This window comes from Cervus canadensis, chromosome 13 (genome assembly GCF_019320065.1).
Source record: "Cervus canadensis isolate Bull #8, Minnesota chromosome 13, ASM1932006v1, whole genome shotgun sequence".
In the NCBI taxonomy this organism is placed as follows: domain Eukaryota; kingdom Metazoa; phylum Chordata; class Mammalia; order Artiodactyla; family Cervidae; genus Cervus; species Cervus canadensis.
In genome coordinates, this window is record NC_057398.1 from 19,921,093 (window position 1) to 19,946,801 (window position 25,709).

Sequence of the window (25,709 nt, forward strand, 5' to 3'; positions counted from 1 at the left end):
GCTATCTAGGCAAGGTTTTCAGAAAAGGGTTCTCCAAGAATGAGCAAGAAGGAAACTGAGCTCTAAAAGAAATATCTGTTTGGAGAAAAGGTCATATAAGCAAAATAACAGAAGGGTATCAATTAAGCTCAAGGTGAGGGCTTCATTTTTCAAGCCTCTCATACGCCAAAGCTATGTGTCATTCAAAAGCCTGTACCAAAGTTCCCTGTGGTGGCACACACAGACTGCCAGGCACCTTCACGCTGAGCCCTGTGAACACTGCTTCCCACACCCCTAACTAGCCATTACTTACTAAAGTGACTGGCTAAATATATACTCAAACTTTCTTCTTTCCACAGAATAGGCAGATGTCACATATTTCAAATTCCAGCGTTTTTATTCCTATTACATGGTTAAAAGGTTTCATAAACCAAAAGTTCAAGATGTTAATCAAGAAAGACTCTAGATTAATTTCAAGCTACCGGAATATATCACATTCAATCTTTATTTTCTCACTAAAGAAAAACCGTAAACCAACGGGAGTAAGACACATTTGAAAAAACAATTTAGAGGGTAATTTTATTCTCCAAGAAACCTCACTCAGGTTGAGCCAGAGTTTCAGGCTATCTGAATTATCTTGTTATTGAAAACTGAGTAACTAAAAAAATGTAGCATCTAGAGGGAAGCAATTTGCTTTATTCTAAATACAACTGTTATACAATAAAAACTTCACATTCAGAAAAGAGGATTAATTCTAATACATACATCTTATTCTCAAAACACTTATATCATTAAAAGTAGATCCAAACTGTCTTTTTTTATACAGCAAAAAAAAAAAAAAAGAGCACAACTTTTAGATTCTAAACAGGTCTTAAAAGTTTAACTTATGAAAAGAAAACAAATTCAACTAATTAAATCTCAACTAACAGTTGGGTTTAGAGTTTAAAAGTTACTTAGAAATTTCTGGAAAAGCAGACTAGCCGCTATACTGTATGCTGAACTGTAGCAGTGGATATTGATGCTCCCCCCATCAACACTCCCCAGGTGGAGCATCACCTTGTAGTAAGAGCTGAGACTTGGGTTTAGGTTCACCGCTTGCTCGGTGGCGTACTCACATTTTCAAACCCATTTCCTCAGCTCAAAATGGAGATGATGATACCTACACATGGTCAACGTTCTGGGCTTCCCCAGTGGCTCCATGGTAATGCAGGAGACAGGGACTCCATCCCTGGGTGGGGAAGACCCCCTGGAAGAGGGCATGGCAAGCTACTCCAGTGTTCCCGCTGAGAAAATTTCATGAACAGAGGAGTGTGGCGGGCTAACGGTCCATGGGGGGAGGTCACAAAGTGTCAGACACGACCAAAGCGACTGGGCACACGCACAAGGTCCATGTTAACTGTTAGCACTCCTGTAAGTGAGAAGTGCCAACACATTTAAGAATCAACAGTATATTAAAAAGTTTTGTGATCTGCAAAGGTCCCTGGATGGGGATGATCCCCTGGAGAAGGAAATGGAACCCACTTCAGTATTCTTCCCTGGGAAATTTCATGGACAGAAGAGCCTGGTGGGCTATCGTCCATAGGGTCACAAAAGAGTCAGACATGACTTAGCGACTAAACAACAACAACAATTTGCGACAAACTATACCAATGCTTGTCATATTTTGAAAAGAGAAATTTCAGTCAGAATTCTCTGATTTAGCGATAATGGTTATTAGGTTCTACCGAAGAACAATAGGACCTTGGTCCACTCACACATACACAGCCAGAGGAAGAAGAAATTTAGGGAACGATTTAAAAAATTTAGGGAAAAAAAAGAATTAGACTCCCTTAAAAACAAGTGCCAAGAAAAATATTTTTAGCAAACATCTCATTTAACTATATAAACCAAAAGTATAAAGCTGTCTAACCACATGTAAACTGTGCATCATGTGACTTAAGGTAGAGTGTTTATTTTGGGGAACCAGATACCCAAAGTACATAAACATCAGTGTATTTTTAAAATAACTTGTCTTGATGCTTTTGTTCACTTAGTAATAATTCCCACTATCCTTAGAAGGAAAAACACAACAAATATCCTTAACCAAAAAAACTCTTCAGAGAAGTTTTTACTTCTTCAAGTTGTAAACTAGTGCTAAATGTGTTATCTGACAATCTGCCTCCTTACCCTTTAAGCTCCATCAGGGCACAGATCTATCCTTTTCTCTGTTGTATCACCAACATCGAGGCAACTAACTGGCACCAAGTAGAAAATCAATAAACATGTGTAGAATGAATGTACAAACTGGGTCTTAAATTGCAACAGAACAATTTCATTTATACATATATTCATCCTTCACTACAAAAAACTGCTGTCTCAGCTGTAATGACATGTACTAAGCTAAAAGAGACATGTACTAGGTAGATAAACACACACACAAATACATTACTCACACATATGATAAAAGTGCATAAAGTAAAGGATCCACAAGGTCAATTTTAAAGTAGTTATATTTTCTCTCAGGATATTACGGTCAGTTCTTGCTGATAATCAAAGTATATATCAAAAAAGCAGACTGCAATCTGGAATGATTTAGGCAAAATGAACAATATTTCCAGAGTTCCATTCTCAGTATTTTAAAGTCAAATTTCTTAATTGAATGAAAGGTGGAATAAAATGGAGGGGGGGGGGGAGATAGATCTTACCATTTCAAAATAATGTCCTTGCATTTGGTCTTTAAGCTAATAAGATAAGTACTTTTCCAAATCTTTGAAGCCAGACGATAAACTTTATGCCTACAAAGCTTGAGTAAGAGGCTTTTATTAAAATAATACCGTTTGGATAAGATCCTTCATAATTCTAAAGTCTCCAGGAAGATATGCAGCAGTAACAGTAACACACATTATTTATGATTTTACAGCACTGTATAACCATAATTATCTGGATGGAATAGGCTTTTAGGGCTAGCAAGCTATGATCTATGACTGTAATACTATGCTGCACAGATCCAAAAGTTTCCCAAAATTCTGATGGTCATCTTCAAAGAGACAGAGCTGGCTTGATGGTGAATACAGAAAAACACCACGATCAACTCACAAACACCGGTACGAAAACAAAGGTCTCTACAGCAACTACAGCGCTGAAATTTTAAAATGCTGGGCATGTAAAAGATAAAACTCAATTAACTGCTGACTGTATTTCCTTCTTAACCATCTTAAAGGCCAGGTACTCTGTATTTCTTTTCAGAGCTTTCTTCAACAGAAATTTAGTGTTTCAATGGCCCTCCTCCACAGCCAACATCAGTGCCCTTTCTTCTTCCTCCCTCAACCCTCCTGGGTAAAACAAATTAACATTTGTACTAAGGTACCTCCTATCAGCTCGCAGCTTCTTCCCAAACACGCCCACGTACAGTGAAACTGGACTGCGTCTACACAACACACAGCTACAGGAAAAGAGCTTTGATGGGGGCAGGTGGGGAGATAATTTAGCTCAGCACAGGTTTAAGGTTATTTTCCAGATACAGATAACAGCTCCTCACTCCTGGCTCGGGTTTCTCTCAAATCACCTCCAAAGCATGGTGTTTATGAGCCTACCTAATCCAACATTGCAATGGAATCCCGGATATTTGCAGACTGATATCCCCGCTCTGCAAGTGTTTGATCAGACCCGTGGAGGAACCTCTTTTTTTATTCTTATTTTTTCAGCACGCCCGCTCCTAGCAGTACAGCACACCCGATCTCCGGCAGCGGGCAGCGGGCAGCGGCCCCCGGCCCCGCGTCCCGCCGCGCGGGGCCAGCGCAGAACCGGTCCCCTCCCGGTCCGAGTCGGCGGGCGACTCGGACTGCGGGCCGCTCCGCAACAGGTCACCCGGACCGCGAGAGTGCGGGTCCGCAAGGCGGCCAGCTGGGCGGCCGGGCTCCGGGGTCGCAGATGCGAGGGCCGGGGAGGGGGTGTGGCCCGGCTCGGCGGGTTCCGGCTCCCGGAGCCCCGGCTCCGCTCACCTGAAGGGAGGCTGAGGCGCCACTCGGCGCCAAGACTGCGCGGGCGGAGGCCGGGGGCTTCCGCCACCCAGGGGAGAAGCGAGGCGAGGCGGGCTGACCCCCGGCCTCAGGACAGAGACCCGGAGCGGGGACCCCATGGCCGCCTCCTGACGCCGAGAGCGAGCCGCCGAGGGAGGCGCGGCCCTGGGTTCCGAGCCCCCTCCTCCCTCAGCCCGAGCCCCGAAACCCCCTCTCCTCACCGAGGGCGAGCAGTCCCGGGGCCCGCGGCCGGGCGAACGACACACACCGCAGCGCCCCGGGCGCCGCCATTCCCCGCGCTGCCGCCGCCGCCGCTGCGGCTCCGCGCCGCTCGGGGGGCGCAGCGCACCCACCTTCCCTCCCCCCGCACCGCCCACCGAGGCTCCGCACCAGGCCCGCGGCGAGGACACCGACCTGTGCAGCCCCGGCAGACGCCTCGGAGGTTGGAAAGAAGGCGCTGGCCTCCCGTTCCGCCGTTTTGCTGCCGCCGCCGCCGCCGCCTAGGCTAGCGCTCAGCGACCCGAGCAGTCGGCGTCTCTCATTCAGCGCCGGCCGCCGCCGCGGCCGCTCGGGGGAGGGGAGTGAGCTGGATCCACCCCGTCCGCGCCGGGGGTGGGGGAGGAGAGCGGGCCGGGCGGGGGCGCGCGCCGAGCAGGCGGGGCGGAGCCGCGCTCGTGCACCAACCGAGCGCGCTCGCGCGGGCCCCGAGCGCCGCGGCCGGAGTGGGGGGGGTCTTCCCGGTGCGCGCCCCCGCCAGCGGCTCCTCTGCCGGGCCGAGCCCAACTGTCCCCGGGGGCCCGTGGCCGCGGCGCGCGCCCACAGCCGCAGTCCCTCCGCCCCGCGCCCGCCCGAAGGAGGGGCAGCTACCGGCCAAACGAGGGGGCGGGGAAGGATTGGAGGGACGCACAGGTGGGGCCTCCGCGGCAGCCCGGCCACCGGCTCCCCGCGCCCGGCCCTCCGCGGTGAAATCCGCTGCGGTGGCCGCCGCCTTCAGCGCCTGGCACCTTACCTTTAAGGCCAGAGAACGAAGTCTGGAAACCCTCGGCTCCCGGATCCAATATCCTGCCCGCGCCAGAGGTGTTTTTCGAAGTCACTGCGCTCAAGTGAGGGGGTTCCACATGTGAAGAGCCACCCCACTGCCGTAGGATCATAAATTATAGAGATCAATACTCTCTCGCATTAAGATTCAGGAGGTGTTAGAAGTAGGCCTTTGTGTGATGCCCTTGGCTTAATGAGCAGATGACAGGGACTTTGGCATCCCTTGGGCTTCAGATTGATGAGTTCCAGGTGAGCAGTATTTTCACGTTGAATGCAAGAACAAGATTCTGGAATATTAAATATTTCCTGTGAATAAAAAAGGAATGGATTTCGCTAAACAGCGGAAGAGTGTTGTTTCGGAGGATGCACTATACGGGGTGGCCTATTTAGAATTAGCACCATTTGATGCAGTCTGACTATAAATGGAAGGTGAGCCACCTTTGTATATGTTATCATTAGACCATTTAGAAATGGATGGTTTATTGGATGATCTGCCTGTCTCTCTCCGGGCAATGTATGGTAGAATGTGAAAGGAATACTGTGAACCAGCGTTGCCCGTAAAACAGGAAAGCGACAAAATCCTTCCCATTTACTTTCTTTCCTCTCTAATAACCCCTAAACAGAACAGATTAATCGTGTATATTGTAGGATGCTAATTATTTCCTCCCTTGACTGCCCTTCACTCTAGTTAGGGAAGCTAGAATGCCCTTCAACCCTTGTCTCATAAATAGAATTACTTCTTTAAAGCGCTCCCCTTCCCCACACCCAAAGTTGTTAAAGAGCAAACAAAAAAAGGATAGGTAAAGTTCATGTTCTTTTCATTTTTATTTCATTTACTTTCAAAGAAAGTCCTTTTAAAAAAATCATGATGAAATCACTAGGAGAAGCAGAGAAACCAAACTTTCAAATGAAAATAGACCAAGAAAAAGTAGACAGACTAATGGTGAGAAGGGGAGAACGTGTGATGTATACAGGAAGGTTTTCCACAGATGTTAATTGCTTCAAGTTCCAAAGAAACAACAGGCAAACAGAACTAGCACAAATCCTTCTAGTTGGGTAAATCTTTAATCTTCTTAAATTGTTAGTAAGAGAATACTCTTTTCCATACGGAAAAGGTTATGTGCCCACAGTAATAATTCAACAATATAAATCTGTATATATAAATCCCATTATCACTGTTTTAAAAATAATAGGAAAACTGAGGAACAACAGGGAATTTTATTTTGTGTAATTGTCTTGTAATAACTTTAAATTTTGATTAGGGTTTCTCCTTGCTCAACATAGTGCGACTCATAAAAGAGAAAATTCTGATAGTAGCCTTTGCAATGGAACCAACAGCCAGAAGTTGAACTTCATACATCCAGTATCCACATGGGGGAGATAACTTCAAGTACCAGGTATGTGGGAAGCTTTCAGGAGTTACTTTATATTTTCTCACCTTTGCAGGACCTTCCCTTGGCCGGAGACATATCACTGCCAGTGTCTGTTGCAGAAACTGTCCCACTTCTACCAGCAGTCAGGCCACACACTGTGTATCTTCTATCTCCATTGTACTCAGGTGAGGCAGACCGTCACAATCTCTTCTGTTTGCTGGAGGGAATGATGAGTGATATGAACCCAGTGGGGATCCTCATTTCCTACCCGCTGGTGGTTTCAGTGTGGACATGACCCAGCTCCTGCAGAAAAGATCTGAGCTAGAATCTGCTGTAATTTCCCAAAGTTTTCCGTTTTCCATGGACAGTATTGACTCTGCGTGAGTTAGCTGAAACAGATTTCTCCAGCCTCGGAATCACCCAACCTCGGAACGGCCTGCACCACACTATCTGACTTGCGCTTATTGTAAAAGCCTTTTCTCTGTACTCTTCACCTGGTGGGGTTGATTGAGAAAAAGAAATGGGCTTTCAGGAAACAGGACTCAGAGCTCATTTCTTCCCTTGACACCTACAAAGGTTTTCATTGCTTTCCACAGTTAGCAATAAAACTAGGAGGGTTTCATAAAAACAAATGAGCCTGTCTTCCTACATCTACCAATAATTTTAAAAAAATTTACTGGAAGAGCAAAGAAGTTTTCATCTGGACTCGAGAAAAAGTCCTGTGACTCATGAAGCTAGGCCATGGAGATACTAAATTCTAACATACTGAATTTCTGAGTTTGGCATAATTACTCAAAATCTGTTTCTCATGTTGATAACCTGTAAAATAGTAATTTTATTAACCTTTAGAGTTGTTAAGTTCAAATTTCCAAATTTCGTTAAGACTAAGAATTTGTGTATAAAAATACAGAAAAAAGGTCACTCTCAATGTCTGTTTTTTTTTTCCAAAGCTTGGAAATTATTTTAGGAAGTCAGTGTCCTTTCCTATTCATTGATATGCAAATGAAACAGTGACTTTTTACATCCAAAGAGGAAGAACAGCAAATTTTCTTTATCAGAGCATCTTTAATCATGGTTAAGTTCTCTGAGTTGCCATTTTTTTTTTCCTGAGTTGCTTGATGTTTTCCATTTGCTTTTGCCAAAAGACAAGAAATATACAAAGTCTTAGTGTAACAAAAAGTACTACTGTATAAAATAGAAATGCCATTATATAAAATAGAAATCAATAAGAATTCAATATGCTTAAAAGTAGTTTCAGAACAACCACCATTATGTAACAGTTTTATTACTGTCCATCAATCTTATTTCCAAGGGGTAAGCCAAGGAACTCATTTAGATGTAGAACAAGCAGTTTCAAAGACGAGACCACCACTGTAAAAAAGAATCAACAAATAGCTCTTGTCATTACAGCTGTCAAAACAAAATCGAACTGGTGGCATAAGAAAGCTTATTATTTCAGTAACACTTAATTCTTTTACAACCAACAGAATTTCAGTAATAACATGTATCTCTGTCATTTTCCTAAGCTTTAATCTTTTTTTTCAAATATCTTTACTGGCTGGACATTTTGAAAAGATCTGTTATGTTTGTAGTGTTCTGGCTGAAAGTATAGGCAAAGTAGCATATTCAAAATTCAAATGCACAGGGGTTTGAAGGAATAGACAGGTATTCTCCAGAAAACTTGACACCAAGTTACTGGAAGAGCCTGCCACAATTCCCAAATCAAGAGACACAGGCCACAGATAATAAGATACAAAGAACAGAGATAATCACCCGTCCATTCAAATAAGAGCAACAAATTTCAAAAGGCATCAGTTCAGTCGCTCAGTCATGTCCAACTATTTGCAACCCCATAGACTGCAGCACGCCAGGCTTCCCTGTCCATCACCAACTCCTGGAGCTTGCTGAAACTCATCCATCAAGTCAGTGATGCCATCTAACCATCTCATCCTCTGTCATCCCCTTCTCCTCCTGCCCTCAATCTTTCCCAGTATCAGGGTCTTTTCCAATGAGTCAGTTCTTCACATCAGGTGGCCAGAGTATTGGAGCTTCAGCTTCAGCATCAGTCCTTCCAATGATTATTCAGGATTGATTTCCTTTAGGATTGACTGGTTTGATCTCCTTGCTGTCCAGTAAGGACTTATTTTATGACTGAGCTATCTGTCACAAGGGCAGCTCTGCAGGGTATGGATCAGCAGGGATGTATTTACTTCGTGAAGATTAATGTTTCCCTGGAACAACTCTTAGGAAGACAAACTGGTATGTAAATAAATGTTTGTATGAACTAATACAAATTAACTTTAAGGACAATTTCAGTAATGCCTTATTTATATGACAGGATAAGGAAAGAGGGCAGCAAGGGATTGAACATAATTAGATTTTCTAGGTAACTGAGGTTTTCATCTTCAAGTACTAGTAACAGTTTCATTTAACCCACTTGTATTGATGTTTTTTTCTGAAATACCACTTGCTTCTCAGCCTGAAACTAATAAAATATGGTGTAGCTTAACCTATTCCTAATGACCCAGAGGTGTCTTATATCTAACAAAAGCTATAATACCAGGATTTCCCCAGAAGCTTAGAAGTACTTAGTACCCTTCACTCTACAATAAATCATCATGGCCTACTATGTTCTCACACTCCTTTGAGTCTAATTGAGCCGGACAGTCCTCATGATCAGTCCTCCTGCTGTCCCTTCTTGCTGCACTGCTGCCGCAGCATTGCCCGTGTGCACATGCACACCTCCGTTTGAATCGTCTTATCATGCTAGCCAAATAACCGATATTTTTTAAAAGGTAGGAGTAGAGAAACTCAGATAATGCCAAAACAACTCTGATATGTGGGGCAAAAGCCATCTGCCTACTTTCATATTTTCCTCTCTATTTTGGAAATTGAGTTTACCAGATAAGTAAATTATTATTGCACTCTACTTCCGTTATAAAAATGTCCTACATACTTAATGAAAGGTGAGAATCTTTGTCAACAGTGTTCATCACAGTAGTTTCCTCATATTCATATACCCTCCATTCAGATTAAGGCTAGAGGACTTCCCTGGTGGTCCAGTAGTCGAGAATCTGCCTGCCAGTGCAGGGCACGTGGTGTGGGATCCCTGGTCTGGGAAGACCCCACATGCTGCAGAGCAACTAAGCTCCATGTCCCACAGTGACCGAGCTTGCACTGAGTCCATGAGCCACAACTACTGAAGCCTGAGAGCGCCTGGAGCCGTGCTCCACAACAAGAGCCAGTGCTCCACCAAGGTGAGAAGCCAGCACACCCACAACTAAAGAGTAGCAGCTCCCCCACCCTGTAGCTAGAACCAGCACAGCCAAAAATTAAAAAAAAAAAAAAAAGTTAGAATTACAAAACAATAGGAATTCATAAATCCACACTAGTAATAAACAGATTAATCAGTGGAGAAGAAGGACATACTCTTGCTTATACTTGAACAGGTAAATGTGGGGGGAGTACTGGAATTGGACAGTCATTTTGCAACCACAGTGGCAGAGTTTGGGTAAGACAGGAATCATCAATAGGCATTAACTGTAGGAGAGAAATTTTGATGAGGAACAGGATATTTGGGTCATCTTAGAATTCTTCCTAGAAATATCCTGTTAGTTGCAAGGAATGAAACACGGTAATTATACACTGGAGAAAGTGAACAAAACCTTTACCAGGTAATCAAAATTAACGTCACGAGTGAGGGACAGATGGACGTTCTTTGCCTCAAGATGCAGTTCCCAGAGGACGCAGCATCTAATGAGGAAGTGAGGAAATATAATGAGGAATCTAATGAGGAAATATCAGATAAATCCCAAATGAGGATTGTTATGTTGTCTTTTTTTTTTTTTAAAGGGGGTAGGAGTTGTATTCTTCAAATTTGTCAATGCCATGAAAGGCAAAAGTTGTGAAAATATTCCAGCTAAAGAGCCATGACAGCTAAAGGCAATATGAGATACTAGGTTGGATCCTTAAATGGAGGGGAAAATTTTATAAAGCAAATTATTATATTAATTGGAAAACAGATGTGAGATTGATTAATGTATCATTATATCATTAAAATCACTGAAATTCATAACTATACTGTAATAATGTCCCTAAATACTGAAATATTTAGGAGTAATGAGCTAAGATCTATGTATGATTGGAGGAAAGAAATATATATATATATATATATATAAATTCATGGAATTTTCTAGGCAAGAGTACTGGAGCGGGGTGCCATTTCCTTCTCCAGGGGAATCTTCCTGACCCAGGGATCGAACCTGGGTTTCCCGCATTGTGGGCAGACGCTTTACCATCTGAGCCACCAGGGAATCCCATATATATGTATATAGATATAAAGAGAGAGGGAGAGACAAGAGAAAACAAAAGTAATAAAAAAGTGAAATGTTAACAATAAGTGACTCTGGATAAACGTTGCTTGGCTATTCCTTGTAACTTCTATAAATCTGAAGTTATTTCCAAATAAAAAGCTTTTTTTTAATTAAAAGGATTTTTTAAAAAGAATTAAAATAAAAGCAGCAGTGACAGAAGTAAGCAATCCATAGACTGTATAGCATGCTAATTATTTTAAATGGCCACCTTACTGCCAAATCCCACATGCTTTCTAAAAGGACTACTTCCATGAAATTGTCTCATCTCTTGGGTTAAAATTACAGAAACAGTGAATTTTATAATTAAAGAGTCATCTTATCCAACCTTTTTATTTCATAAATGAGGAAACTGTGGCTCAGAGATTCAAGACTTATCCTAAACTCTTGAACCAGTTAACGCGTCAGAGCACCATTTTGATTCTACTTCAGTCTCTACAACTGCTGAGCTTTCTATCTGAGCTTACGACTCAGCTTCTATCACTTTCTCTTTCCTCCTTCCTAACGCTGTTTCCTATGGTTCTTGTATTCCCTTCTTTTTATGATTATACAGGGAATTGTTATGGCCTTACTGTTTCAACTATCACTGTTCCACTGGTGAAAGTCTCCCAGACCTCTGTCCACAAGTCTGATTGCCTCCATGGACATCTCGATGAGGACACTCATCATCAGTTCAATCTCTACAAAACTGAAATAACCACAGGAGAAAAAACAAAAATAAAACCTATGAAAATACACCTACCCTTCCTGACAATCAGAGAAAGAGATACTAAAGCAAGACATGTTTTGCCTAATAGATTGCCCCATTAATAAGACTTATAATGTTCAAGTTTAGCCAGAATGTAGGCAACAGACTGTCTCATAACCTGATGGCAGGAGTTTAAGTGAGCATATCCCTCTGGTGGACAGTTTGCCAAAATTAAGGAAATCTTAGTGTACATACTTTTTGACCCAGCAATTTCACATGTAGGTATTACTTATCTTAAAAAAAAATACTGTGACGACATTCAAAGAAATATATGGGACTGCTCTTTTAGTATTGTTTGTAATAGCAAGAATTGGAATACTTAATATCTATCAATACAAAGGTAGGTAAATACAATTATACTGTTTCTTTGCATACATGAAAACATAGTTGTATATAGACCAATATGGGAGAGAGCCCAAACAAGTTGAAGGGAATCATGTACATGAGTCTCCCATTTCCTTTTAAGTTGGTGCATACATAGAAATCAGCAGAGAAAAGCTGTCACAGTGGTTACTCCAGGGGAATTGAGTTAGGGGTGGAGAAGGGGACTTCATTTTTCTACTTTATATATTTCCATTGTTTGCTTTTGTCATTGTGGGTTTTTTGGTTGTTGTTGGTTTTTTTTTGTTTTTTATCAGAAGCATGATAGCTTTTATAAAAGCAACTACAGCAATCAAGAGTTTCCCTCCCTGGTAGCTCAGCTGATAAAGGATCGACCTGCAATGCAGGAGACCCAGGTTCAATTCCTGGGTCGGCATCCCTGGAGGAGGGATAGGTTACCCACTCCAGTATTCTTGGGCTTCCCTGGTGGCTCAGACTGTAAAGAATCAGCCTGCAATATGGGAGACCTAGGTTTGATCCCTGGTTGGGAAGATCCCCTGGAGCAGGGCATGGCAACCCATGCTAGTATTTTTGCCTGGAGAATCTTCACAAAAAGTCGGACACTACTGAGTGACTAAGCACAGCATAGCACAACAATCAAAGAGCTTCCTTTTTAACCTGAAAACATTTCTTTATTCAGTTACTGTTCCTATCACTTCTTCTCTTTTCCAGGCTTTAGAGTGAATGTTTACTCTTTTCTCTCCTTTAACATTTAGCCACTTATTCTTGATCCTTATCATTTATTTGCATATTGTTTTGCAACTATAAGCTCAAACAATGTATGTAGAAAGGTACTCCTAACTAGTCTCTTAGATTTAACTACTCTTTACACCCTTTTTTTATTCTTTTGCTCACTTTTCCTCCTTCACTGTTTTCATTATGTCACAAATCTTCTCAATCTTTACTCATTTGCCAGTTGAAAAATTCTCAGTTCTTTATTGTTCAGCAAGGAGGCATCCAGGGACTTCCATAACCTCAGTCCACTCTCCACCTATCACCACGCCACACATTTGTTGTTCAGTCACTAAGTCGTGTCTGACTCTTTGAGACCACATGGACTGCAGCATGCCAGGCCTCCCTGTCCTTCACTATGTCCCAGAGTTTGCTTAGATTCCTGTCCATTGAGTTGGTGATGCTATCTAACCATCTTATTCTCTGCTGCCCCCTCCTCCTTTTGCCTTCAATCTTTCCCAGCATCAGGGTCTTTTGCTATGAGTTGGTTCTTAGCATCAGGTGGCCAAAGTTTGGAACTTCAGCTTCAGCATCAAGCCTTGGTTATAGAAGCTTATTCATGAGTTCCAGAGTAAAACTGCTTTCAAAAATCAAAATACTTTTAGAATAAAAGAGGAAAGTTAAGTGGGAAAAAATAGCATTAGATTTATAATATCACTTCATAAAGGTGATACGGTAGAAAATGGTAGAAAATTTTAAAATATATTACAGAAATATTACAGAAAATTAAAATTAATTTTCTACCATATCACCTTTATGAAGTGATATTATAAAAGATACTTTAAAGAATATCCTTCTATATCTCTCTCTGTATTTATATATCAAGAGATATGCGTATAAAATTCAACAGTGAAACTGGAGTCATTTAGTGTTTTTGCTTACTCTGGTTCTTTAAAGTTTTTGCTAGCTCACAGTCAGGAACTGACTGTGGCTCAGATCATGAACTCCTGATTGCCAAATTCAGACTTAAATTGAAGAAAGTAGGGAAAACCACCAGACTGTTCAGGTATGACCTAAATCAAATCCCTTACAGCTATGCAGTGGAAGTGACGAATAAATTCAAGGGATTAGATCTGATAGAGTGCCTAAAGAACTTTAGATGAAGGTTCATCCCTTACGACTATACAGTGGAAGTGACGAATAAATTCAAGGGATTAGATCTGATACAGTGCCTAAAGAACTATAGATGAAGGTTCATGACATTGTACAGGAGGCAGGGATTAAGACCATCCCCAAGAAAAAGAAATGCAAAAAGGCAAAATGGTTGTCTGAGGAAGCCTTACAAATAGCTGAGAAAAGAAGGGAAGCTAAAGGCAAAGGAGAAAAGGAAAGCTATACCCATTTGAATGCAGGGTTTCAAAGAATAGCAAGGAGAGATAAGAAAGCCTTCCTCAGTGATCAGTGTAAAGAAATAGAGGAAAACAATAGAATGGGAAAGACTAGAGATCTAGAAAATTAGATTCAAGAAAATTAGAAATACCAGGGGAAGATTTCATGCAAAGATGGGCTCAATAAAGGACAGAAATGGTATGGACCTAACAGAAGCAGAAGGTATTAGGAAGTGGTGGCAAGAATACACAGAATTGTACAAAAAAGATCTTCATGACCAAGATGACCACAATGGTGTGATCACTCACCTAGAGCCAAACATCCTGGAAGGTGAAGTCAAGTGGGCCTTAGGAAACATCACTATGAACAAAGCTAGTGGAGGTGATGGAATTCCAGTTGAGCTATTTCAAATCCTAAAAGATGATGCTGTGAAAGTGCTACACTCAATATGCCAGCAAATTTGGAAAACTCAGCAGTGGGCACAGGACTGGAAAAGGTCAGTTTTCATTCCAATCCTGAAGAAAGGCAATGCCAAAGAATGTTTAAACTACCGCACAATTCAGTCATCTCACACACTAGCAAAGTAATGCTCAAAATTCTCCAAGCCAGTCTTCAATAGTACATTAACCATGAACTTCCAGATGTTCAAGCTGGATTTAGAAAAGGCAGAGGAATGAGAGATCAAATTGCCAACATCTGTTGGATCATCAAACAAAGCAAGAGAGAGTTCCAAGAAAACATCTGCTTCTGCTTTATTGACTACACCAAAGCCTTTTTGCCTGTGTGGATCACAACAAACTGTGGAAAATTCTTCAAGAGGTGGAAATACCAAACCACCCGCCTCCTGAGAAATCTGTATGCAGGTCAGGAAGCAACAGGTAGAACTGGACATGGAACAACAGACTGGTTCCAAATAAGAAAAGAAGTTCATCAAGGCTGTATATTGTCACCCTGCTTATTTAACTTATATGCAGAGTACATTATGCAAAATGCTGGGCTGGAAGCAAGATTGCCAGGAGAAATATCAATAACCTCAGATATGCAGATGACACCACCCTTATGGCAGAAAGAGAAGAGAACTAAAGAACCTCTTGATGAAAGTGAAATAGGAGAGTGAAAAGTTGGATTAAAACTCAACATTCAGAAAACTATGATCATAGCATCCAGTCCAATCACTTCATGGCAGTAGATGGGGAAACAATGGAAACAGTGACAGACTTTATTTTTTTGGGCTCCATAGTCACTGCAGATGGGGACTGCAGCCATGAAATTAAAAGATGCATGCTCCTTGGAAAAAAGCTATGATCAAGCTAGACAGCATATTAAAAAGCAGAAACATTACTTTGCCAACAAAGGTCTGTCTAGTCAAAGCTATGGTTTTTCCAGTAGTCATGTATGGATGTGAGAGTTGGACTATTAAGAAAGCTGAGCGCTGAAGAATTGATGCTTTTGAACTGTGGTGCTGGAGAACACTCTTGAGAGTCCCTTGGACAGCAAGTAGATCCTACAAGTCTACCCTAAAGGAAATCAGTCCTGAATATTCATTGGAAGGACTGGTGCTGAAGCTGAAACTCCAATACTTTGGCCACCTGATGTGAAGAACTGACTCACTAGAAAAGACCCTGTTGCTGGGAAAGATTGTAGGCAGGAGGAGAAGGGGACAACAGAGGATGAGATGGTTGGATGGCATCACTGACTCAATGGACATAAGTTTGAGTAAACTCTGGGAGTTGGTGATGGACAGGGAGGCCTGGCGTGCTGCAGTCCATGGGGTCACAAAGATTTGGACATGACTGCATGACTGAACTGAACTGAACTGAGTGTAGTAATAAAGTTGGTTATCACGTTACAGATGAGAGAAGCTTACTGCATAACCAATGAGTCCTTTCCCTGGAGAGATGCAATTCTATCTGTGGTTTCACATTCCAAAAAGAAATATTCTAACTCCTTCTGAAAATTAGTAACGTAAGCATTTAATTGTACCTCTGTTAGACTAACCAATACATTTTATATAACTCTTACTCTACTTAATAGAGACTTCACTATGACTTAGCATATACAGATTTGAAACTCATTATTGAATACTGGCAATTATATTTGTCTTTAAAAGTCACTGTATCTATAACATAGTGGTTATTATTTAAGAGTATTTAACTTGCTGCAGTCCATGGGATCGCAAAGAGTCGGACACAACTGAGTGACTGAACTGAACTGAACTGAACTTGAGAAAGTATAAATGGTGGTAAAACTAGTTATAGATTGACTTTCAAACTGTGACTGCAGTTGGAAATCATGATTTCATTAAGAACAGTCTGTTAGTCACTTTTCAAAAAATTGTTTTCAATTTACTAATATGTACTATAATATAAACATTACCAGCACACATGCTGAAACTAAAATAAAATCACTTTAAAACTAATGGGCTTTGGGGTCAAATTATACCTAAACATAAATATTGATACTTGTCAAGATGTACTTATATTTCGATACTTTTCTTCCTTATCAACGTTATTAATTTTGAAATATAACCACAAGAAAGACAAGGCTTCTGATAAATTAAAAACAAATTTATTGACTACCTTATAAACTTGGTGAATTGAATATTCATATTTATGTCTGCTACCTTCCAAAATTCACCTAAAATTACAATAAAGTATAAAAAGAATGGAAGAAGAAAGGATAATGGATAAAAATTTTTGGAAGATGAAAAAATAAGGGATAAACAGATTTAAGTAAGTGGAGTAAAATGCAATTAGCTACCTTTGTAAAAGGCAAAAAGAAACCAGCTGATTTGCACAGCAGAACTCTGAAAAGTTTAGGAATTGCAGAGATGGGGTACTGAGAAGACTGTACCCATGTCATTCCTCATGTCATTATTCTAAAGATTAAATAATATTACAAATGTAAAAAAAAAAACCTTGAAAAGTGTTTCTGTCAGGTTTTATAAGTAATATTCTTTGTTATGTGTTATAATGTTCATTTCTAAGCACTTTTCTAAATCACCAATGTTATTCAAATGTTTGGTGCTAGCTTAAAGTTGTAAGACTGGTACAATCACAGTGTCTGCATTTTCTTTTCCTTGTTTCCAAATTACTGCCCAGAAATATCAGGTCAATGATGTGTTTACCTTGTTCTAGATGCCTTCCAAATCTCTGCTTCATCAACCCCTGGGCTAGCCTTGCCTGCCCGTGTCCATGGCAGGCTCCTGAACACTGATCAGGGCCCAATTTGCCTAGAAAGGGAATTCACAAAAACTTACTTGGGCAGCATTTAATCAGCATACCTATTCTTTCTAGAGGGATTCATGTGATAAACCCATTTTAGGCTCTACACTCAACCTGCCACATCATAGGAAGGTGAATGAAAAACCAGTCATCTTTCAACCTCCATAACCCTTCTAGAAGGCCAAAACTCCACACCCTATCCTTCTTACAAATATCAGCTTTTTCCTAACTTTCATTTCCTTTCATATTTATTTCAGTTTGATGTTACCTGTACACATCTCTTTCCATTAGGCGAGGCACTGTGTGATTTTCTCAGGCTTCATATAACCCACTAGGGACAGCCAAAGTGGTGCTTAGCGACAAACGAGCTAGGTTTCACATGAACTATAAATCCTATTCAATTAACCAAACAGAATTTGTTATATAATCAGCAAACAGAAGTCAAGCCTAAAATTAGTATTCGAGATCTAGGACAAGAGATAAGAGACAAAAAGTCAGGAAGAAGATGAAATTTCCAGGTAAAAAAATATTAATAGTTCAACTACTGTGTGTGCATGTTAGTCACTCAGTCATGTCTATTTGAGACCCCAAAGACTGTAGCCCGCCAGGCTTCTCTGTCCATGGAATTCTCCAGACAAGAATACTGGAGTAGGTTTGCCATTCCCTTCTCCAGGGGATCTTTCCCACCCAGGGATCAAACCCAGATCTCCTACACTGCAGATAGATTCTTTACCATCTGAGCTACCAGGGAAGCCCTAGTGGTATTTATTTTCTACAGGAAGCCTTCCAACATAACCCATCCTCTAGCCAGATTTATAAGAAATGAAGATTCCCCACTGAATGTCATCAGGAAGAAACTAAAGAGTATAGCCAATGGAAAATGAGCTATCAACTTGAAAACTGTAACATGCTGAAAATTCCTGTTCAGATATAATAATGGGAAAAAATATAAAAAAGAGGAATCTGAAAGGTAATTGTCTAGATACAAAACTGCTTTATCTAGTTAAAACAGAAATATTCTTAGAGTGGGAAGTATCAGTCTGACTCACAATCTCTTATCTAATATTTATTCCCAAAATGAATCTACCTTTCAAGCATGGTGAGATTGAGGGGAGGCATGGCTGGAGAGAGAAGAATTAGGGCCATATGGATGATCTTGCTAGGTAATTTAATAAATTCTCATCCTGATTCTCTTGCCCATTTAGTGAGGTCTCCTCAGCCTCTGTATCCTGATTAAATTTCTCATCCTGCAGAGGATTCCTAGGGAGGACTGCTCCCCATTCCTACTATAACCCAGGAGGCCCCTCCTAAAAGAACAAGATCTCTCTCATGTTCATTATTGCACTTGGCATCAGGGCTCCTGTGTGCACCAGATTAACACTTAAAAAAAAAAGTACATAATAGAACTTCTAGAAACTATCGTATTAACAACTGGTGATGCCTTTAATGCACTTTCTACCTTGAATTTGGTTAATATGTAACTTCTTATAATAGACCTTAAGCTCCTTGAGGATAAGAGTTCCTCCGGATTTGTAGTCCTTTGTTACCACTATCCTAGTGTCTTTCACAGAGAAGGCTTATCATTAAATACGTAACAGATAAAGATGAACAATAATGATAATGGACAAGTCACTTTTCCAGAATCCTGGAATAAATTTTTTTCTACTGGTGAGCCATCAGCTTCTTAAGTCATGGCTCACTTTCTCTTTTATTTCCTTAATTATCATTATTAATACTTACTGGAAAATTTTTCAGTGATATAACAGCATATACCTTGACAACAGATGTTTTAATGTTGTACCAGCTCTTGAGACATATTATTAGCAGACGCTTTTTCATCCCAGCTTGTTGCTAATTTCCTTGAAAGTGGGGACCATGCCTTCAATCTCAGCACACCATTCATAACTACTCTGCACACAGTGTTGACTAACGTTAACCATATGCTTTTCATGGACTAGGTGTTTTCTAAGCATTTCATGTGTATTTAATCATTTAACCCTCATGGCAGCCCTATGGGGTAGGTACTAAACATAAGTAGCTAATTCAAGGTCACATAGCTGGGAAGTGGCAGCACCAGGATTTGATTCAAGGCAGTCTTGCTCCAAGTGCATGGTCCTAACCAATCTACTTTACTGCCTCCTAGACAGAAAACATTATAGTGGCTTCCTAAATGACTGATTTAATCTAAAGTATTTCCTAAAGGCATGATTTTTGATCAACAATGGTTTGTGATATAGAAGAGAATTTTCTCCTCCCTTTGTTGTACTGTTCATGTTACTAAAACATCTCCCTTACTACTATAATTCAACTTTGTTGTTCTTGGAATTCTTATAGCACAATCAAGTTATCCACAGCACCACAACTTCTTTATAGTTTGGTCATTTCTACTACTAGTGAAAGTCCCTAGCTGCTGCTGCTGCCTCACATAGGGCAGCAACTTCAAACCCATCTGCTCCTTACCAGCTACGGGACCTCAGACAAGTCACTGAAATTCTCTCAGCTTCAGCTGTTTATCAGAAAAACAGGGATAATAAAACCTCCATGTAAGGTTCAGAGATGATAGGTTAGGGGACTAGCATAGCTTCTGGTGCCTAGTAAAGCTCTATTAGTGATTGTCATTATTCTCTTAGCAATTCACCTAACTCTCGCTGGATAAGTAAACCAACATAGAGGTAACGGTAAAGATTTGCACTCTCACTATTGCCTTTTGGTGCTATTACTTTTTCATTGTGCTGAAGTTAAAATCGATCAGATTCTATGTCTTACTGATGCTTATGCCCCATTAAGCAGTGAAAGGAGAGAGTTTCTTGGGTTTTTTGGTGGCCCCAGGTCTTAGTTGTGGCACACGGGATCATCTGTCTTCCTTGCAGCATGCAAGATCTTTTATCTGAATCAAGTAAACTCTTAGTTGCAGCACATGGGATCTTGTTCCCTGACCAGGGATTGAACCCTGTATTGGGAGCACGAGTCTTAGCTGCTGGACCACCAAGGAAGTCCAAGGATAGTGCTCTTTGATCATTGCTCTCGCTTCTTGCCACGCAAAATTTGTGGTGAGTTGGCTGGTCATTTCACCTCTCTTGGTTAATTCCACAGCAGTCAGGTAGAGAGAATAATGGCATCATTGATCTTGGGACATTTCTTACAAGTAAAGAATACATAAAATGTTTCCAATCACTGTCCTAAGGCAGGGGCTTCCCTGGTGGCTCAGCAGTAAAGAATCTGCCTGTAATGCAGAGGACAGGAGATGTGGGTTCAGTCTCTCGGTTGAGAAGATCCCTTAGTGGAGGGCATGGCAACCCACTCCAGTATTCTTGCCTGGAGAATCCCATGGACAGAGCAGCCTGGTGGGCTACAGTCTACAGGGTTTCAAAGAGTTGGACATGACTGAAGCGACTTAGCATGCATGCACACACATACTCCTTAGGCAAAGTTATTTACTGTTGGGCCTCATAGGTGCTAAACCTTCCTGGAAGTTCATGGCAGATTGTACTTCAAGTTGATCTTCATCAGTGAGGAATGATTATGATCCAGATTGTTGCAGTACCAAAAGGATAAAGTAAGCAAGTGATTGATACTTACTATGTCTAGTCTAAAATTGGGGAGTGTAAAAGTTGGTGGGAATGCAAACTAGTACAACCACTATGGAGAACAGTGTGGAGATTCCTTAAAAACCTGGAAATAGAACTGCCATATGACCCAGCAGTACCACTCCTGGGCATACACACCGAGGAAACCAGAATTGAAAGAGACACATGTACCCCAATGTTCACTGCAGCACTATTTACAATAGCTAGGACATGGAAGCAACCTAGATGTCCATCAGCAGACGAATGGATAAGAAAGCTGTGGTACATATACACAATGGAATATTACTCAGCTATTAAAGAGAATGCATTTGAGTCAGTTCTAATGAAGTGGATGAAACTGGAGCCTATTACACAGAGTGAAGTAAGTCAGAAAGAAAAATACCAATACAGTATATTAACACATATACATGGAATTTAGAAAGATGGTAACATATATGCAAGACAGCAAAAGAGCCACAGATGTAAAGAACAGACTTTGGGACTCTATGGGAGAAGGCGAGGGTGGGATGATCTGAGAGAATAGCATTGAAACATGTATATTATCATATGTGAAATAGATCGCTAATCCAGGTTCGATGCATGAGACAGGGTGCTCAGGGCTGGTACACTGGGATGACCCGAGGGATGGGATGGGGAGGGAGGTGGGAGGAGGGTTCACGATGAGGGACACATGCACACCCATGGCTGATTCATGTGAATGTATGGCAAAACCCACCACAATATTGTAAAGTAATTAGCTTCTAATTAAATAAAAAATAAATAAAATAAAATTGGGCAGTGTAGCATAATTGAATCTTGAGTTTGGAAGACTTAGGGATCTAATTTTTCTCCCCTCTTCTACCTCCTCCAGCCTAGTATTTGGATACCTCTATGAAAATTGGCAGGTGGTCATCCAATCTCTGCTGGGAATTCGGAGACCTGGGGATTGGGCTCTAGAACTAGCTGTGTCGCTGGTCCAGACAACTCAACCACTGCAAGCTCCAGTTTCTTCTCTTGTGAGACATTGGCTCTCTATCTGACCTGCCCAGTTGTAAACTCCCTTCTTCACCCCCTCCCAGCAAACAGGCAGCCCCAACTTACAATGGATCCTGCTCCAGAAGATTGCTGAAGCCTGGTATTCAGGACTCAGAAAAGATTTCCTGTTGAAAGAGTATAAATGATGGTTGGGATCTCAGGTTTGTCCACACAGCTCTATTTCATTTATAATGCTGTTAAATTATGATATTTGTCTAAGAGTGAAAGAGAGGAAAAAGAAATTTCTTCCCCCCTTTTCTGGATGCAAGTCAACACTAGACAAAGCTTTGAAATGTGTGCAATTTATTGGGATGGCCAAGAAGTTGATTTGAGTTTTCCCTTAACATCTTACACCAAAATTCAAGTGAACTTTTTGGCCAACCCAATATTTAGGCACCCTCTCACTTCCTTTCCTTTTTCTCTCTTCTATCTTCTAGTGTCCCTTACTCTGTGTCCATAGACTCCACCTGTCATCCCATTCAGGATCTCATCAAACTCTCTGCAAAGCCCTGAGCTTTTTTATCCTCTCCATTCTGACCCATCTCACTCCATCCCCTGTCTCCAACTCCTCTAGTCCCCGAGCCCCCACCTGGGTCATCTCAACAAACTTCCACTCCCTCAGTGAAGCAGTCCTCAGACAGATTAGTGAGAAGGAAATCCGATTTAAATGATGTATGAACACCTAAGCACAATAAGAGTTGACGCTTAAGTAGTGCTGTGCCTGGCACTATTCTAAGCATGCATCAACGATTTAGATCCTCAACAATCCCAGGAGGGAGGTGCTATACTATCTACATTCCACAAATAAGGAAACAGGCACAGAGAATTTAGGTGGCTTGCTCAGAGTCACTGTGCTACAGTTAGTGATGGAGTTGGGTTCTGAATCCAGGCAACCTAACACAAATGGATCTCCACATTCCAGGCAGCATAACATACATGTGAAAAAATTCTAGGAGTGTTAGAGAGGATTTTCTACCATAGCTAGCCACTGAACCAGGGTGGTGAGAGCAAATGCTTTGCAGGGCCCAAATAGATAATGAAAAGGCATGAAATAGGGGCTTCACAGACACAATCTTCCACCCATCCATGGACAAAAACACTGGCTCCTGTTTTTCTTGGTTCTCCCATTCCACCTTTCTCTTCACAGAATTGTATAGATGATAAGGAATGGTTGACATTTCTAGTAACACACTTCAAAGAAAGATGATGAGTGTCTTGCAATGATAAATGGCAATCAGCGCTGGTTCCAGGTGTGTGAGGCCATCCCTATGGCAACTGGAGAGCCTGTGTGCCCTCTGGGAGGGTAGCCCTTCTCAGCCCTAGGCGATGCTTAGTTTTGCAGGCAGGTAGGGTGACGTCAGAGACTATGCTCTCAACCACGTGTTATACTAGCCAGGTTCAAGTGACACCTAGACCACATTTTTAATGTACTTCATTGTAATATATTCACTTTCATGGTGAATGGTTGCACCTATGAATAAATTAGAAAAATGTACTTACCAGGACTCCTCCAGTTGTAAGTGCTATAAACTCAAATTATCTTTAAAACACACCCACATATGTGGGGGTGTGAGGACATGATGTCAGACAAGAGTTACATCTAGGGGCCGAGCTATATAAGCAAGCCCCATCCTTCCATCTCCCAGATCTTCTTGTATTGGTTTGTTGAATTCATCTACTTCTACAGATGAGAAGGTAGCACTCCAGATGCACATCCTTTCAGCCCACAGGTCTACAAATGACAACAGGTTTCCCCTCCAGCTCTGACTGAAAAGTCCCAGGGAAGGACTCTGACTGGTTCCTCTTGGGTTGTGTGTCTACCCCTCAACCAATCACTTTACCTGGAAAGTTGGACCATTTTGATTAGCCAGGACTAATTTATTTTATTTCAATAATTTCAAAAATTGGCCTACTTCTTGTCAGATTCCAGTAGGTTATTAGCGTTTATAACATATTTATGGCTGTTAACAGATTGATCCTAAACCTAGGTATTATGTGACCTCAGTCAGTTCTTATTCTTTTGTTAGTTTTTGAACTTTTTATTATGTATTGGGGTATAGCTGATTAACAATGTTGTGATGGTTTCAGGTTAACAGAAAAGGAACTCAGCCTTACATATACCTGTATCCAGGGCTAATTCGCTTACTTGTCAGCATGATAGGGGAGAGTGGGTGGCAGATGACAGCTCCCCCGACTCCCCAAACTCTAATAAAGTACAAAGGGACAGTTCTCCAAATAATGAGTGGCTCTGAGCAGTTGAAAACTATAGGTGTTCACTATAATGTTCAAGTTATCTCTAGCATGAAAATTAGGGAAATAAAGAGAAAAAATAACTTACGTTGGATAAATTAAAAAACCAGAACTAGCTTTTGAATGCTTTGTTTATATAATATATGCCTTCTTGATTATGATAAATGTCTAAACAGGGAACTCCCTGGTGGTCCAGTGGTCAGGATTCTGTGCTTTCATTGCTAAGGGCCTTGGTCCAATCTCTGGTCAGGGAACTAAGATCCCATAGGCCTTGTGGCATGGCCAATAAAAAAAGAAGAAAGTCTAAATAAAAAGTGAAAAATTCAGTCAATCATAGAAATGTTTCTAAATTTTCAATTCCTTTGGTGTTTTATGAGAAATATAGATAACTGATAGCTTCCTTTATTTTTTAATCTGGATGATTTAATGCTATATTAACCTGGTTTAGTGTCATTTAGAATCCAGCATATGTAACTTAAAAATCATGATTATACAATTAAAAAAAAGATTATATTTTATGGGAGATTTAGTGTCTTGCCATAACATGCTTCCTCTCAACAAGTTAGAGCTAAGCCAGAGGACTAATATAAGATAAAATGGAGAACTTGTTTTGCCATTACGTTTCTTAAGAGTTGAACTAAGAACTAAAATTGAGATATGCTTTACTTCAAAATTAGAGAATCATTTATCTTTGTGTATCTTTGCTATCCTTTCCCATTATATTTAATATGTAATTTGTACAATGGAATACAAAGATGTCTAGGGACTTTCCTCTTTTAAGTTAATGCCTTGTCTGTTTCTCTTTCAGCATATTCAATTTGTGTGTTAAATCCTCAAATTCCCAGTTGTAATATGGTGTGTGAAAGTAAAATAAGCATTTAATTTTGTATTGTTAAGGCAGATTTATTTCCTTACTTGCTAAATGGAACACATTATTGAAGTTGTACCATAAGGCAGGTCCCTCTGCTAAACACTATACACATACAACTCATTGTATCCCTATTACTGTCCTGTGAGCGAAAGATCATTTTACAGCTGAGGAAATGGGGGCATTCATTTAATTTTCAAAACAATCATCTGAGATAGGTAACATTTTAACCCGATATTATTGTTGAGGAAACTGAGGCCTGGAGAAGGTTTGAAAATTACTCAAGTTCACAGAGCTACTTAGGGGATTTGAACCCAGGCAGTTTAGGTTTGTACTTGTGCCCTTAATCCCTGTTCAATACGTCCTCTAACTACTTAATGCTTAGTACATTATCAAGCATACAGTCTGTACTGAGGACAATTAACGCTTAACCACAAAGCATGTATTAGACCTTGTTCTAAGATGAAAGTGAAAGTGAAGTCGCTCAGTCGTGTCCGACTCTTTGTAACCCCATGGACTGTAGCCTATCCGTCTATGGGTTTTTCCAGGCAAGAATACTGGAGTGGGTTGCCATTTCCTTCTCCAGGAGATCTTCCCAACCCAGGGATTGAACCTGGGTCTCCCGCATTGTAGGCAGACGCTTTACCATCTGAGCCACCATACCCTTGGTCAAATTCTTCTCTGTAGGTCTAAAGTTACACATTTCTCATATTTCTCTCTTTTCAGAGAAAAAGGTAGAAATAACTAAAATAATTCTAATTTACCATTCTCAAGTAAAATTTCAAAAAGACAAATTTCATAGTATTGCAGTAATTGAA

General features: G+C 40.9%; 1 protein-coding gene across 2 annotated transcripts in view; it reads right to left on the bottom strand.

Annotated features, from left to right (window-relative positions):
* Positions 1 to 4,523, bottom strand: part of RALGPS2 (Ral GEF with PH domain and SH3 binding motif 2) — a 154,812-nt gene extending 150,289 nt beyond the window's left edge. For both annotated transcript variants that reach the window (XM_043485810.1, XM_043485809.1), the window contains exon 1: positions 4,392 to 4,523. The gene's annotated coding sequence lies outside the window, so the exon portion shown is untranslated. The remainder of the gene's footprint in view (positions 1 to 4,391) is intronic.
* Positions 4,524 to 25,709: the final 21,186 nt, after the last annotated feature.